At 40.8% G+C, this 18344-nt stretch overlaps 1 protein-coding gene across 1 annotated transcript in view; it reads right to left on the bottom strand.

Annotated features, from left to right (window-relative positions):
- Nucleotides 1-14453, bottom strand: part of PKIB (cAMP-dependent protein kinase inhibitor beta) — a 54152-nt gene extending 39699 nt beyond the window's left edge. Inside the window, exon 1 of the mRNA XM_035322546.1 lies at nt 14072-14453. The gene's annotated coding sequence lies outside the window, so the exon portion shown is untranslated. The remainder of the gene's footprint in view (nt 1-14071) is intronic.
- Between the last annotated feature and the right edge of the window lie 3891 nt (nt 14454-18344).

Here is an 18344-nt window from a genome sequence, read left to right on the forward strand (position 1 = left end):
GGCATTGGAACGGGTTGCCCAGGCAAGTGGTGGAGTCACCGTGCCTGGGGGTTTTTAAGGAAAGGTTGGACATGGTGCTTAGGGACATGGTTTAGTGGGTGACATTGGTAGTAAGGTGATGGTTGGCCCAGATGGTCTTGAAGGTCTTTTCCAACCTTAATGATTCTGTGATTCTAAGCATGGCCCAGTCCTCAAAGTCTGTGTATTCAGCCAACTTCCTTTTGAGTTTTTTTGGGGTGAAAAATATTCATGCATAGCAATGCAGGCATACCATAAACTTTTTCACAAATAATGATTTTCCATTATCATCTGCGTGGCACAACTGAATCCAGAGGACATCACTCATTTGCCTCATTAAAGAAAACAAACTCCTTTGTCTTTCAAGAAACTTGGTAACACTGTTGTCTGTTCTGCATTTTGAAGGCTTTGTCTTACAACTCAAAGTAATGTTTATTCTCAGGATTATTATAGATTAGAGGACAATTTAAATTTTCCAGTGAGCATGCACGTTTTCCTGTGTTCTGCTTTACAGGATCTCAGGCCTACACAAGCATTGCCAATGCTCTTTGTTGAGACTAAACACATACTCTGTTTTCATTCCCCATCATTTAAAAGCAGAAAAAAATATATATGTTTTGAGGCAAACAGGTAAATGCAAAATATCTGGTTGTGCCGTCCTCCAGCTGTAGTGGTGGAGCCAGTGAGGATAAGCTGGAGGTCTATGAGGAAACGTACCCTTGTTTCACAGCTCCCTCAGCTAATGTTGACCTCCAGCTGGGAGGGCTGCTTCCTACACAGGATGCCCCACAACCACCAGAGGGGCCCCACTGCCAAACCACACTGTGGGGCTATCTGTGAGATGCTACAAGCTAAACCCTGAGAACCTCTTTTCTTCTGTTTTGTTGCTTGTGGTTTGTGGTGGTGGTGGTTTTTTAAAGCCTGAGCTACCCATGAATATAAAAATCCATACAATTCTTCCATTATCTGAAAAGGCATTGCTGATTCAAGGCAAAGTCTCATAACAAATCTGTGACTCCCCAGATCCATTAAAACAGCTAGTTAGCAGATGGGAAAAGGCAGGTACATCTTCTAACTAAAAATCATTTCCTACAGATTTCCATGATTGATTACAGATTTATTTCCTGATTATGCAGACCCACTCTTTACAACACTTACAATATTTCATTACATTTCCTGTCCAAAAAGTGGTACAATGTAGACCAGAGCTGCTCCTGAGCTATGGAGAAGAAAATAAGGTAATGTTTGCTACCAAAACAGAAGACTAATTCAGTAGTACAATTACAATGCAAGAAAAAGAAAATCAGTACAATTTCTGCCAGCCTTCTTTAATAAACCCTATTAAACCCAAGCCTCAGCACCAGACCCAGCATGAAGTTGTTAAAGATGGAGTGATCTTTCTGTGGGAAATTTATGACCAGAGGAAACATCCTAGCCTTGGTATTTTTATAGCACCCATTTATTTTTAACTGGAGGACAGAGAGATCCAAGATATCAAAGACTACTGAGTGTCTCCTACCTTGAAGGAGGAAAATAACCCGAATCAGGACACCCGCCCCACCTCCTGAACTACATGTTTACAACTGGGTGCAAATGCTGTTGCCACCACACTTTCATTTTGTCAGCCAGCACCCTCCTCAGTGGAGGAGGAAAGCATTTGCAAAGTCTCGCTGGATTCACCCCACTCACTCTGGCTATAAAACAAATAGTGACTGCTGCTCCTGTTCCAGAGCTCGTGTTTGCTGTTTGTCCTCCTCAAATTAATGTGTTGACAGAATAAACACAAGGAAAACAAACCATCTGCAGGAATGATGCGGACAGTACATGTAACTCTCCTCAGAGGGGGCAACATGCTGTGCTTGGGGCAACTGAAATCGTCGGCCTACTCTGCCCCAGTGCCTGCACAAGGCTGAGGTGCCCCCAGTAGCCCGTGGCAGAGCTGTCTCCAGGGCAGGAGCGGTGCCAGGACATCATGCAAAGCCACCACAGCACCAAAGCAGGCATCCACCCACACTTCACAGTGACAGGCAAACACCTTCACAGGCCTCAGAGAGCCAGCCAGGGTTTCGGGAGAGTTTTGTTCCTGCAAAACGCTCCCACCACATTACACGAGCCCAACATTTCTTCACTTCTCTGCTCTACATAACTGATGCCTGTTGTCAAAGTCACCACATGCAGAAAGCCACAAGGCCACACAGCACAAAGCAAGCATTCCTCACGCCCTTTCCATGCTTTGCAGACTTCATTTTCCAAGTCACCAGCTGGCCAGTCACCCCAGCTCTACGTGCTACTCCTACGTGCTCTGCCCCCAGCTGCTTTGCTTCAAGTGAATGTCCCACAGACTCAGCGCCCCAAATGAGAAGTGCAGGAAAATTATGTGCTATGTTCATCCAATTTATGACCAAATATTTTTGTTCCTCTAATTTAGAAAATGAGGGAACAATGTCCTCTAGAAAGTAAATGCTACAGAATTCATTTCCCCCTACCCCCTGCTATTTTGTTTAGTTTAAACATTGAAATTGGAGTCTCATTAAGTGTTTGCTGGCCATTTAGCACAGTTAAGCTCTATTTTTATCTAGAGCAGTATAATTTCAGATGTCACAGTTCACCAACAACTACTAAGCACCATGTTCACACAGGCTGGAGCTCCAGTTCCAGAGTTGTTACTGGAAATGCCTCTTTCTCCTGAGTGGTAGCTTTTCCACTGAAACATAATTAACAATATAACACATCACTGCAGCTCTTCTGCACTTCCATTTGCAAACAAACTGGTGCTAATCTCCATCAAAATCCATCACTGCTTGTCTCCTCAGCTTCCCTTCCTCCTCACCCTCCCTCCCTCCCTCCCTCAATTCAGAGACATAAATATACAAGAAAATGTGTGAAGACACTTTCTGAAGAAATGGAAAATGGAAAAGGATTGTCTGCTATGTTCCTCACTCAAAAAAGCCTATGTGCCTTTTAGACACTGCAGTCCATATGCTTATTTTCTTAACAAGTTTTGAAATACACACACTGACACCAGACATAGCCATGCCTTAATATTCCTTACTCAGCTTAAGGTGTTTTTTTTTCCCCTCCCCACAGAATTTGCTTCTCTGAACAATTCCAGAAGAACTCCAACTGCTCACAACTTAGGTGCTTGCTGTGCTATCTTCTGGAACTGTGCAAATGCAGATCCAAAAACATCGAGCTGTTTTTAGCTCCCACACAACCTTAGACTTAGCATCTTCCCCCTCATCACATCCCATGTAGTGATCATCCATCTATCCTCATGTCTCTGAACACGAGGATACATGCCCTACACTCTCTCTTGCACAATCAAACCTTAAACAGGTCTCCATTAAAGAGCACCTGTCTCCATCTGCTCCTCTTACGGCCTCAGCCAAAAAACGTAGGACAGGTCAACATGAATACCAGAAAAATCAGCACTAGGTCTTACTCTGCACATATTTTGTTCAGCTGTCTAGATTGACCCATATTCTTATGGAGCAGCTCAGAATGGCATGAAGAGGAGCAGAGCCAGGTGCACCTGCCAGCTCTGCTCCTGTGTGGTTTGTAATTGTTACCTTGGAATTTGAACCCCTCTTCTACACTGTGAAATATGGTTCAAATACAAAGTCACAGCCTTATCAACCTGCTTAAAAGCTTCTCATCAAGAGATTGGGTGTTTTGCACCTCAGCAACACAATTCTTCCTCTCACAAGGACAATGGGATTAAATATCTTTCCCCTGTGTTCATCCCTCTTTTAACGACACTTATACCTTCTAATTCAGCATCAGACCTCTTACTCCTTCATTGAACACTTGCATGACTTTCCATAAGCTCTGGAAAGTATATCGGCATTTACTTGCTATTAGGCAAGAGATTTTTGGCCTCATAGTTCCTGGTAAGACACCCTAACAAATAAGAGAAGTTTCATTTCAAATGGTAATTACATCTCACCTTTGCTGGGCTGTCCTTGTCTTCCAAACCTAAATTGCTGGGCTGCCTCACTCATCACAGACACAGCAGATCAGCTGCCATTTATACATAAATTTTGACTCACATCAGATGATAGCTAAATCTGTCAGCCCCACTTTACTTCTTCTACAAAATACTGCCATTGGAAAGCCTTAACAAGAAAACTGAAATCACAGGAAATGTCCTCCACTCCAGAGACTACAGTACCAGTTGTTATCTCTGTTCTCCAGTTCTCAGCCAGGTATATTGCAGGAACAAATGCATTCATTCCTACCCTGAAAGAGGCAGGTCTGCTGAAAAGCCTGGAAAGCCTGGACTGGAAGTTGTATCTTTTTGGTGGCTTTAATCAAATACAACCAAAACACAGAATCAGAGAGTGGAGAGGGGGACAGGGGACTGCCTGCACGGTCCAAAATCTTTTTTTTTTTTTTTTTTTTTTTTTTTTAATATGCTTTGATTAAGCTCTAATCTTACATACTTTCTGAGTTCTAGGCAACAAAATTCTTTAAAAAACAAACAAACAAAACAAACAAACAAAAAAAGAAATTAGGCAAAGATACAAAATTAAATAATGACCATTTCATAATGTGTGCTTAGAAACATTTCACAGCAAAATACTTACAGCAAGACCTGAGCAAACAATTATGTTTTGGAAGTTCCTTTTTTTAAAAAAGTACATCTCTGCATCTCATCTTTCACTTTTTTTTCCACAGTATAAACTTGCATTTAGTTTTAAGCAACAGAACTTAAAAGTTCAATATTTTTATATAAATTTAAAGAACAAGCAACTTTCAATTTCTTTATGGTGCAAAGATTTAATTGATATTGTTTGGATGTGAAAAGAGGCAAATATCACTCCATGTGAGGTTGCAGAATAGGTCAGCTGGGTACATTCGTTCAGCTTCCTTCTACACTCTTTAGATGCTTTACCAATTATTAATTCTTTCTAAAGAAGGCTCCAAACGAGTTCCTTCTTTGCATGACATAATTTAACTCTCTACAAAGGCCGGCTTATTAACCAGTCACTTAATTAACACAGTGACTACACAGCTGAAGTTTGTATTATTTCCATCAAAATAGATGAGTTTCTGTAATAGCATTCAATTTCCATGGCAAGATGCATGAATTGTTAGTTCACTCAAAACAAGTAATTGTCTCTACTTAAATGTGATTACAGCAAGTAGGGTTATATTTGGGATTATTTTCTATAATCAGTAAAGTTTAATGAATTAGTATTATGAATTAGTATTTATTTATTTTACTTTCAAAACTTGGTAGAACAGAAACAATACACTGGCTCTATTGGTAAATCTGTTCAAGAAAAACATCATCCCATTTATTCTATTTTAAGTGCTACTTCCAGCTAGCTTTAAGTAATGACTGTCTGGAAGGAGCAAAGGTACACAGAAGTGAGATAATCCATTAATAAAAAGAAGTGCATGGAGAGCAAGTATACTCTCTTCAAACTATCAGAGATAAAACTACCAAATTCAGAACAGCAAAAGCTACTGTCATCCTCTCATCATCCTCTTCTTCATAAAGGCATCAAATCCTGGCTCTGTGTTATGAGACTTCCCCATTCAAGTGGAGAGTTTACAACCACATCAACAAAAGGACCATCTATTAGTAATCAGGAGAGATTTTTCTTCAGTTCAATTCCTTTCACTATTCTAGCTCTTCCAGAAAACAAATGAAAGTTCAAGGGGAAAGAAAAAAAAAACATTCTTCATGCACTCATCTTCTTAAGCTTTTTTTAAGCTCTCCACTGTAAACAGCAAGCACTGTTAGTGACAATTTCTGAGTAATGATGGGGAAAAGTGAGGAGGTGGTTGAAAGCACCGCTGGCTTGTTAATGCAAACATCTTTATACTACTCAGGGAACATATGTGCAATCACTGTTTATGAAGCAACTTTGACAACACTGAAAGGAACTTTTTGCTTTATGTTTGTTTAAGTGAGATTATGTTTGTTTTAGAAACAATTGCTTTTATTTTGCCATGTGCACATGTGCATGTGTTAAACAGAAGCAAGCCACAGTCTTAATAACAGCCTAGTGAGTGACTGTCTTGTCTGGAGACTTCATTATCATGAGGCTTCACCACACTGCAGCTCCGCTGAGAAGACACTTAAAGAGAACACAAGAACGGTGGAGTAGAATTTCTAAAATTCGAGGTTTCCAAGAAGAAAACCAGGAAATATATTTCAAAGGACCTAACCCCACTGAGTGACCTTTTTCTTCAAAGCCTCAAAATCACGCCATTACAAGTGATGCCTAATTCTAAGAAAGCAATAGGATTAGTGTTTAATTTCTGAACGCAGAACATAAGCACCACATGCTAACACTTAGGCAAAAGATATTTACAGAAATCCCTGCCTATTCATAATACTACATTGTGCCTTGGAGAAAGCTTCTCTTAGGTTAACAATGCAGCAGCTAACTTAATTAGACCTGAAGCCTGAAACAGAGCACATGCAGCACAAATGATTTTACATAACTGAATTTAACCATATTAAATATATTGATAATATAATCTCTTAAAGACAGGGACTGTGAAACTCTATGCTGTTTAAGTGCCTATTTGTTATTTCTTATTGAAGGTACTTGTCACTGGCCTTCTTCTAGTCTGGGAAATTAGGGTTCCTCTTCCCCATTACATTTTTTTTTTTTTCATGCACAGATGGTAATATAAACTTAACAGCAACTTCTCAAAGGCTCAGCTTTGAACTTCAGATGATGCGATCCCTAACAGCTGTGCCTGGCTGGGCACTCACTCAGGATGTCCCCATCTCAGCCCCATGGCAGCAGGCTCTGTGCTGAAGCCAGGCCGGGCTGCTCAGGGCTGTGTGGCGCTGGGACTGGAAACCCTGAGAACTGCACCAGCATGGCCTTCCCTGACAGCCTGTCCCACGGGGGGAAAGTTTCTCCCTGAATCTGCTCTGAGCCAGCCTGGGTTCAACCAAGGCCCTTTGTCTCCCCATCTCCTTCCTATCCACCACCTCTCGTGAGCTGGGCCAGCCCCAGTCCCTCAGCATCTCCTCAGAAGATCCATCATGCTCATGATGCCCTACGAACTCTAGGTACTCTTGCTTCTCCCCCAGGGGGAGTGCATCCTATTTAATCACATTGACAGCCCTTGTGAACTTCAGCTGCATTACCATTACTCCTTGCTTCAGGGTGGAGCTGCGTTCCTGCATGCAAGCAAGGCTCTGCTACAGGCAGGACTGCAGGCAAACCGCTGTGCCTGTCCTGTCATCTCATCATCCAACTACAGTTTCTCTCTGAAAGAGCATCCCATTCGCTCTGGAAAAGTGGCAACAGAAACACAGAGCTCTGTTCTGCTCCTTGATGCCAGAACGGTCTCCCTTTTTTCTGAGTATATAAAGCCAATCCTCCAGATTTTTATTCATACAGCAGCAGAAAAGCTCCAACACTCCCACCATACCCTAGATTTAAATTTAAATGAAGTGCCATATGATTGCCCAACATCTTGTCACACCATCCGCCAAATCTAGCAGTGCTATTCAAAACTGCCTAAGCCCTGAGAACAGTAGATATACTTCAGGTATTGGGCAAACCACATTGTTCTGTGTGGTGCCACGGGGGAAACTCTAGTTACATTTCAAATACTATTTTCAGAACTGCTTGTCCACTCAGAGACAGAATTTCTAAAGACCATCTTCCAAACTTCTGTTCCCTTTATCATTCATATCTAACCAAACCTTGTCCAAAACAGACAGAAGAGACCAAGTTCTCCACATAAAAATACCTACACAGCAAATCTTGCCAATGCTATTTAATGGACACTCTCTTAATTAAGGACTCTAACATCTAACTTTATAGTTGCTAATTACTTATGAACAAAGCATACCACATATTGCTCAAGAATTATAGCTATTTTTGATGAGGAAGAGGGAGGACATATACTCACCTTAATATTAATCTCTTTGGCATCACACAGTGGTATGTGACAGAGCACTTTCATTAGTTTGTACAAAATATGTAGCAGCTGCCAACACTTCTGATTCTAAGAAAATACCTTGTAATGAAGACATCATAATTATCAATAGGTGAGGTTTTTAGCTAGAGGATACAAATAGCACAGGACTCAAAGCTAGGCAAAATAGAATTGAATGGAGATGTCAAGTCTGAGTAAGAAGGAATATATTATCCAGACAGAATACAGAGTTGCATGAGTTTTATTAATGTTTATCTAGTGTCTCAGTGACCAAATGATGACACAGACATCATGAAATACACTTCAGGTATTTTTATAGCATATATGAAAATATTCACATCAACAGAGCTTCTAAGATAACTCCAAGAGGTTTCCTATTCAAGATATGTTATGTCATGGTGAAAATTTACTACCTTTGATGCAATAAAGTCCTGAAACTATAAAGAATCAGTGCTAGTAGTTCTGGGCATACAAACTGAAATTTCCTCCTTCAATTTCCTTATTTTGTTTTGTTGGTTTCTTTTTCTTTTAAGACTTACCACACAAGTACTGCTAAATGTTTTGTATTTAGAACTATCTCAAAAAGTGAAGGTTATCCTCCATGTCATCTTGCTCCATTAAGAATAATAATCATAAGACCAAACCCAGAGATCTGAAGGCATTTGGTTTTGTCTTATAAAAATGGTTTGCGTGCCACAGTAATATTCACTTCCATATTTATTTCTGTTGACCTACTAGCCTCTTTTCACAGAAACAGAGGTGCCTAATGGCAATCCCATCCAATGCTGATTGAAAAGCAGGGATCTGGGGTTCAAATGAAGGAAGCTGTCTCTATCTAAGAGGTGCTGAATTTAGCATGTCTTCCAAAGACATTTCAATAACTTTGCAGTGGCATTAATGAACACAGTTTCAGGTTGCTCAGGGGGCTATTGAGAAGCTTGTGATTTCTCAGTTGTAAACCAGTTCTAAAGGTTCATAAAAAGGCTCATAAAAGGTGGCCTATTTGCCCACAAAGGCTGGAAATTAGCAGGTTATTTCCCTGTCCTACATCAGTGTGTTTAGATCTGCAGACATAAACATGGGCTACGAACCCACTTCATCTTCCTCTTTTGGATGCATTATGTGGACAGGAAGAGGAAAGCCAACAGAGAGGAAGATAACATGTTGCTAACATTGAGGGGAAGAAAAAAAAAAAAGAAGAAGAAGAAATTGCTTTCTGATTGGTTATTGCTTCCCTGGGATCCTCCTAAGGAGAGCGCAGCAAAATTGTAGATTTTTAATTAAGAGCTGCATCCTTGCAGCACAGTCTACCACAGAATTACCATTATCTCTCAAGTCAACAAGGAAAGATTTGTGCTATGTATCAAAGAAAACACATGCAGGAGAGTTTCTGCTGCAGATATTCAGCACTAATGGTGTTGTGGCAAGTTAGCTGCAACACCTCCTGTCCAAACACCTTAGCCTGGGTGAATCTGACACAGCTCCACATTCAAAGATTGCTCAAAGTACACATCTTCCCACATGCAACAGAAATACAACCAATTTAGCAGAACCATCACCTCCCCTCACTGACACTGGGGGATTTTTTTTAGGCTGAAGTCAGCTGATCTGCTTTAGCTGCATCTGACCAAGCTAAAAGGCTGCTTTGAGCCCAGCTGCTGGCTTTCACACCCCAACACACCCTCCTGGCCTCCAAACGTGGGCCAATGCCCTCAGGATGTTTCCCTTTCTCTGCAGGATGTTACTGCCCTTCCTTCCCCAACCTGCCAACATAACCCCAGGTGTTTCCACACCCTACCAGATCTGCCAAAGAGATTCAAGTTAAGCGCTTTTACTGGCAAGGTTTTTTAAGATCCTCCGGATCCAGTTTAACTGAAACAGACTGGGTAACACCTACATATGCTGCTACATCCTGTGCTTCTGACAGAGCAGGAACTTCTGGTGATGGGTGGGCATGAGAAGCAGCTGTGGGAGAAGCCTCTTCAACTAGCTAGGACAGGACCAGAAGAGGGTGGTTGTGCCTGGTCTCACCTCAGGAGGTGAGTGGGCAGTGCCATGTGGCTTGGCCAGGCAAGAGCCAGGAGATCCTGATTCTTGAAAAGGGTTTGGATAAGACTGTTTGTCTCCATGCAAGTACAAGAAGATGAGGTAGAGCAAGATGTTACACCAGCATACGTTCTTGCTCCCATAGAAAAAGGCATTTTTATGTACCTCCTTCCTTCTAAGCTGGTAGAATAGAGTTAAATTTAACCGCTATACAAACACAATGCTCTGTACCAAGTGTGGAATGCAGATTTTAATATTTAAATAATTTCTGAAATATGTAAAGGAGAGCTTAGTGCACCTGCATTGAATGCAGATGAGTATTTGACAAGAAATTAACACTAACCACTAAGCGCTCTACTCAGTTGATTTACTTTATATATGTTCATGCACATGCAGTAAGTCCAGTTGATATGATTTTTACAATAGGAGAAGACTAGCAAATCAACTATATCGTCAAAACTTTCTAAAAAGCACCCAAAGGAATTTTCTAGAGAGGTAACAGAAGAGAGACGAAAGGCAAGTATTGTGATGGTATTGATGTTGGAAAGGCAATTAGGGAGAAAATGGGCAATTGTGCAGAAATGTAGCTCTTTACTGTAGTTATATATCAGAACAAATTATCAGAACAATGATCGTCACTTAAAAGTCAATAAAAGCAACATTTATTTATAATAAGTCCCTGCTAGATAAACCCACTATGCACTTTAATATTTATCCTCTGTTATCCTTCTCCTGTCATGACACATACATTGTTATGACACCATGCTATGAAGAGAAAGCAGAAGAGAAAGTTTGGATTCAGCTGTAAGCAGAAGAAACAGAAGTGATGGAAGGAAACAAATTACAACCTAATCAAAATCTTGTAAGCAACTCAGAGAAACTGACTGGGAGAAAGTACATTTTATTGTGACCACAGCAATCAAGTGTTTGCACTGAGGCAAGATAAGAAAATTACTGCACAGTCGGCTATCGACCTGTATTGAGAAGTATTAAATTATGGGTTAGGAAAGCAACAGGTCAGTTTATAAAGTCAAGGAACAACAGCAGCACTTACATGTATCTCATTACCAGAAACATCTCAGTTTATTTCGAACCAACTACGGAGGAGAAAAGGCATGATCAAAACCTCCTAGAGACTGTGCACTCTCAAGGAGCAGAGAAATTGAAAACTACAATCACCAACCTTATGAGTAGCAAAAGCTATGATGTTCAGCATCCTATGGAGCACCCACATGAATTTTCTGATGTCTAATAAGCTGAATGCTTGCTACTGCTCTCCCGTCAGTGGGGGCATCAACATCATCTCTCTTATCTCCCTGGTCACCAGCAGTCTTGAGGTTTGTAAGAATATCATCACTTTGAAATCTCTACTCTTCTATTTATATTGGTTGAAATTGATCCCCATGGGTAAAAAAAAAAGTTACTGGTGGACAATGAGAGGAGCTATCAGTTGGACAGCATTATTATTTCAACTTCATCTCTGTAGGAAACCAGGTCAAAAAATATACTTAGGACAGAAGGGAAGAAATAACATAGAGAAACCTCTAATTGAGAAAATTCCTAAGTTCAGAATTATCAAGTCTAGTATACAATACATTGTTTTATGCGTGAAAAGCCAGATTGGAGTTTTTCACAAACAGGACAGTATTCCTGACTTCTTAGAATTTCTGCTAAGCAATGCTCTTAGGTTGCAATAAAAATCTGGATGATCTCCTTATCTCCGTATCCATTAAAAAATAGTGTCAGAAACTTAATTTATTCTAACGCAGATTCACTATTCAAATACTGCTACCAGAAAAGATCACTTTCACTGATTTTTATAATTCTCCCTTTTCGGTGCTGGTAGTCAGTCTTGGAGCAAAAACCCATGGGTCTGAGAGGCCAGCCTGGATGCAAAACAGAGGAATAAATCAGGCCATCAGCAAGCTTTGAGAATCCTAGACTTCTGAATGACAAAGACATCTCTGGGATATGGCTAGACTTGTTGTCTTCCTGGCACATCTGATACTCTTGTGTGCTGCCTTGTTCTCCAGAAGGCCACAGCTTCATTACAAATCTTCTGGAGAAAATTCATTGCCTGAGATTACTCAAATATGAGTTGAATCAACATGACACAGTAGCAAGTGTCAAATCAAAAACACTACATCAATAATTAATTTTGCTGTAAGCTATTGCTCAATTCTAAATCTTCAATTGTTTCGCTGCTCATAAAACTGTTTGAGAACAAGGAAGATGCTAGGAAGACATTGCAGTGAATGAAGGCTCCTTGGCCATCAGGAGAGTGCACAGAAATTTCCCTCACTGTTTCCCCAAAGCTTCACTTTTCCCCAAAAGAGAGGTCAACAAGGTCCTGGAGCATCTTCACCGGAATGAGAAATCAATCAAGTCCAGGAAAAGGCCTGGTATGAGTTCAGGGAGTTTACAGTCTCCCAGGAGAATGATCTTTAGCTTATGGAGAAAAGTACACATATGATTCCTCACAGACTGATCCCAGGTTTTAGAAACCAAAGAAAGGAGGTACATTCTGAACGATTAATTAAAAACTTTCATCATTATACTAGCCATAAACCTTATTTGAACAGAATAGATCAATAAATGGACACAAAACAACACTTTTGTTCTTCCAGACATTAACAATATGCTATGAGTTTTTCTATTTCATGATTTGCATCAGTATTTTTAAACTTGTCATGATTTTGAAGTCCATGGATATTTTCATAGCATTCACATGCATATTTTGCTGTTTTGCTTAAATTTGTTACTGTCTTGATATATTCCAACAGGTCTCTATTCCAACAGGGTTTATTTCAAAACACCTATGGAACCAAACTTTCTAATGGTTAAGTGATTGTTTTTAGAAGTTATTTGGATATTCCTAGTGACGTTCCAATTTATTTTACCTCCATATAAGTAGTTTTTATCAACATTTAACATGTAACATTTCACAGATATTGTAACAGAGACATTTATCATTTCACAAGGAGTATTAGCAATTGAAGCTAAAAACAAAAACACCACACCATCATCATCCTTATGACTTGTTCAGTGAGGAAAGGTAAACAAAGAGTCATGGCCTTTACTTTAGGTGTTTCCAGGTCTCTGTTCTGATCTGTTTTTTTGCTAGGTACAAAAGCTGGTCAAGTTATACTGGGTAAGTCAACACACCCTACATATTTTCACATTCATAATTCCTCCCTCTGCTGCCCTCAAAGTCAGCTCAGATTTTCTTGAAAAAAAGTTTCACTACTTTCAAAAACTCAAACATTTAAGAATGGGGTACACCTGTACCAACCAAACAGCACGATGTAGATCACTTTGGGTATCGCTGCAGGAATATTTTGAACACCCTTTTACTTCGTCCTTCTCTAAAAGCCCTTGCCTGCTCTTCATTGTCCACAAAGGACTTTTTAGCAGATGGAGATGAGCATCTACAGGAACTGAATTAAGAAAAACTGTCTTACTGACAACACTGTTGCAAACAGAAAGAAAAAATCCTGTCTTGTGAGTGGTCAAAATCCTATCCCTGTAAGGACTTTAGTTACAATCACAGAAAGATGAAAGCCAAGGATGTATTTTAACTGATTTTCCAGGACTGTCTTTTGCATCAACAAACTGAACCCCATGTTACTTCGTTCTCTGCGACTTTGCCCGTGTGACTTTGAGCGTGGACGTGAAGCACAGAAGTGACCTGTCAGAAATATACTGTAACATCAGTGAGCAGTGCGGCTATGTGAATAACGCCGCTTATCCCCACTCGCTACTTTCCAGTGTCCTTAGCGCTGCTTAACTTGGCCGCCCGAGCAGACTACGAGAGGAGGGCGAAGAACTGCGGCCGAAGCACCCCTGCTTGCCTGCCTGCCCCGGGAGACCCTCAGCTCGGTTCCTCCCCGACGAGACGCAGCCCAGCGATTCCTCCTCTTCGCAGCCTCTCCAGGCGCTCCCGGAGCATTACCACCCCCATAAACACCACTAAACACCCAAAACCCGGCCCCCAGCAGCCCCAGCACCCCCCAGTAGCCCCATGCATCCCCCAGTAGCCCCCGGTCTCCCCCCGCTGTCCCTGGCAGCGGGAGGGGACGGCGCTTACCTGGAGCCGGCCGCCGTCTGTCTGTCGTTCTGTCGTTCCTCTGCCTTCCTCCTCCCTTTTCTTTTTCCCCGCTTTTTTTTTTTTTTTTTTTTTTTTTTTTTTTTTTTGTGGCTTCGCCAGCAGGGGAACGCGGGCCGCCCTCCCGCTCCTGCCCGAGGCGAGCAGCCGGCGGCTGCCAAATTGCGCTGCTGCTGCCGCCGCTGAGAAGTTGGTGGCGACCGCTGGCGGCCCTCGGTGGCCGCGGCAAGGTCACGGGGCTCGTGGTGGCCGCGGTCCCCCCGCGCCTGGCCCCGCCGCTCCTGTCCCGGGCCGGTCCCGGGCCCCGCCGTGGTGCGGCGCTGGAAACATTCGAGTTAGGGGGAGGCTCCGCCGCACCCGGGGCCACCGGGAAAATGTCTTATACACACAGGCTCTGAAGGCTTTTTAAATGACCTCGACACCTTAGGCATTGATTTTGACAGTTTTTACATTGTACCAAAGGGCTCTAGACTGACTATTCATATGGAAGTCCTTTTTTATTTTTTATTTTGAAATCCTATTACAACCAATACAGTTTTATCTGAGCCTTAATCCTGCCATCTCACTAGATCCAGACATACCCAAATGATGAGAAAACTCCTGTAGTCCCAAAGTCCCAAACGGACAACACCCTCCGAGATGTTTTCCATTCGTATCCATTTCTCAGAACTGCACAGATTCGACTAAGGATAGGTATCACACCTGTCTGGCTTTTATTTTTCAGTGGATACCCTACAAAGTATGTCAAGCTTTTCATCATAATTACCTAAGATAATAAATAAAGACAGTAGAAAGTTTAGAATTCTATTTATCTCAAAACTAAAATTGGGATTGCTGAACCTAAAATCCCACCCTATAGGCATTTTTCTAGTGTGAGTTAGCAGCACACTTGGGGTCCATTGTTACAACTCTTTAAGCCTTATTATTATAGTAATACAATTTACAATGGGAACTTTAAACACCTAATAACTCAGTGCATGGTTTAGGATTGATTGATTGTCTTGCATTTCTGTTAGACCTTTCCAAATGTCCCCGTGACCTCTAGTTTGGAGTCATGTCTCTACACTCCAAAATATTTTTCCTTATAGTATAATTTACTACCTATCCTTTAATGATTAGTCCCTTTGTCATTTATTTTGCTATTTGGGCATCTGGTTTGATTTAAAAAAAAAAAAAAAAAAAAAAAAAAAAAACACCTCATAACTATTATTTTTAGTTTAATGACTAATATAACTTACAGGAAAAAAAATATAGGAAAGATTTATTCAGAAGATAAGGGGAACCTGCAGTTATTTGCCCATGTGGTCAGTATTTATGTGATAGATTTACACTCAGAAGCTCATTTTTTGCTGCAGGAACTGGAATTCAGTGTGCTGTTCACCTGTAGTACATCATTTGCTTGAGGACACATGAGGAAAGAATACACCCAACTGCTGTACACACCCCCATTACAGGTATTAGTGCCAAAATGGATCTAGCTGTCTAATATTAATGAAGGCCTTGTCATCCTTCTAGCCTATCTGAATGTCTCCTGAGAGAAACCCCAACCTATGTACTACTTCAGACTGATGCAGAGGTAGAACTTACTTCTGAGGTAGTACAAATTTCTTTCCTGCACTTTTCCCCTTGCAACCACTGTCTGCTGCATACAGGCTGGATTTGGCATGTATTGTTTGACCTAGGGCTCTTCAGACACCTGATCTGGCCCAGACTTGCAGCCACAGATGCCAGTAAGTGCAATGGTTACCATAGGCAAGACGTTCTTCTTAAAGGATGTGCATGTTCCTGCTGCAGCACTGAGAGAAGAAACCTTTCTGCAAAGGAGCAAATCAGTTGCCTCACTGATATTCAGTCGTGGAAAGCTGTTTTCAAAGCAGCTGGGATCAACTGCTGTGGGCATGCCTTGACATGGAGCAGTCCACTTAAAACCACAACAGGGATTCTTTTTCCTTTCTTCATTATAAACTGTTATTTCTTTTATTTAGTTGCATTTTCCCCCTCTTTATAGCAAAATCAATGTCACTTGAAAAACAAATTTTATATCTGAAAGCTAAGAAACTTGTGATGTAGCTCTGTGCAGTCTCTATATTTTTAGACATATGGAGGATTAGGAAAAAAATCCTAGTGTACTTTAATAATATTCATCCCAAGCCTTTATTTATAATGTTGGATATTTCTGATAGAATGCAATAAAAGATTAAATCCCAAAGAAGCTTCTAATAAAATTGTAAGGATCCAGAGAGAAAAATATTGTAGATTAGTATTTTTGAATTCCAGCTGAGAAATTTGTGAAGATTATGTGTTACTGTGGTGCCTAGAGCAAGGGAATGAATTCAGTGGTCCACATCCTTGCTCATCCTGTGACCCTAACATTTTCCACCTGACAGCTACAATTTCTAAAATGAACAGGTTATCAATAAAGTCAAAATGAGGCAAAAGCAAAACACAGGACTGTTAGAGCCTCGGGGCTGCCTATCACTCTGACCACCTTAATTTCAGTGCAAGAATTACTAAGGATACATCTATCTGAGGAAACGAGGGAGGGCACAGTTTTACAGCATGGCTAAGTCAAGGGGCTGCCAAAAAGGGCCATCTCCCTTCATCCATCTTCAGCAAGCCACCTCAGGAGGTTGACCTGGCAGATGAACATGCCCATCACCTGCAGGCAGGCCCTAAAACTCTCTTGCTCTCAGTGTAGTGGCCCCACTGCAGTGGGCACAGACAGGAGAGGGCAGGTACTGGAGCGAGGGAGCAGCAGGGGCTGCGGGATCACTGTCCTGCTCCTCAGCCTTTGCCATGAAGCAGAGGGCCCTTGCAAAGCGCCCTTCCTGGAGCTGTGGGTAGAGCTGCACTCAGCTGGGATTTCGTGGGAGCTGAACAGCTGTGGTTGTGGCTACATCAATACATCAGAGGCTCAGGAGGCCTTTTAAGCTGGAGGCAGTGTTGCCTCAGTAAAGGCTTCTGAAATCTCTTTTCTTCTAGAGATTTGGCTTTAGGAAGCTGACGTTTTGCCCTTATTGGAAGCATCATCTTAAGAGATTCAGAATAAATGAATATTCATTGTAAAATATATATATATATATTATTGGAGGACTATAAATAAACTGGCAGGGTTAAAAGGAGTAAAAGGCGTTATGTGAAGCTAAAAATCATTTTTCAAAAAGTGGAAGTTGTGTGCAAACAAGGGGGCTTACATAGAACATAAACCCAGACAAACTAGGCTTAAAACTATAAACAAAGACTTCAAAGAACATCTAGCTAAAGGCACGTATTAAAAATAAAATAAAATAAAATAAATAAAAAATAAAAAAATAAAAATTAAAAAAAAAAAAAAAACTTTTCTCAGGCCATGAGAACTAGGAAGCTTTGTACAGCTGGTAGATAATCAAGGAACAGAAGGATCACAAAGGTCATGGCAGAAGTGCTAACTAAACTCTTAATTGCAGTGTTCACTACCAAGGAGTTTATAGAGGTCCACACACACTCTTTCTTTACAAAAATAAAGACTTAAGAATTATCTCACATTGAATGGTTGGAAGAAAAAAAATAGCTTACATAAATAATATGAATAATGAAATCAACTGGCCTATGTCCTGCCCATGCAGAAGATCCTATAGAGGTCAGATATTGAATAGCTGGTCAACTCACCAAAGTGTAAATTTACCATTCCAATAGTTTTTGAAGTCAAACAACTAGATCATGACACAAACAACCAGATCATGAAAAGGGCTCCAAGAGGGTATTTGTATTTGAGGTGTTCCATTTTTAAATATCCTAAGGAATAATATCAGTTTGCATGCAAGTAGATCTGAATTAATGGAGAAGCATTGACCTACCTTTTGTGGAGGGAAGCCATGCCTCACAATCTGTAAAAGCTTCAAGTTTCTTGTTTCAAGTTTCAGTCATCTTGGTGTCTTTTAAATATTATTAATACTTCCGTCAAGGTCTTTTAGGAAAGACCCATGAAGACCTTTATAAAGAAACTCAACTATCTTGAGATTAAAAGAATTAATAATTACTTAAAAAGACATTAAATGAATATTAAGGTACATCAAGGGATATTAAAGAAAATGGTCCAGATGCAACTTCTGTCTCAACACAGGGAAAGAGGCACTAAATGATATCCTCAAAAAGTGTGTTTGAAACAAGTAAAAGGAAGTACTCTTTACACATAGCACATTATTAAATGACGTTTTACCCACATAGTCAGAGAATGATGTAGAGGGGGAAAAAAAAAAAAAAAAAAAAAAAAAGT

Source organism: Oxyura jamaicensis, chromosome 3, assembly GCF_011077185.1.
Source record: "Oxyura jamaicensis isolate SHBP4307 breed ruddy duck chromosome 3, BPBGC_Ojam_1.0, whole genome shotgun sequence".
In the NCBI taxonomy this organism is placed as follows: Eukaryota; Metazoa; Chordata; class Aves; order Anseriformes; family Anatidae; genus Oxyura; species Oxyura jamaicensis.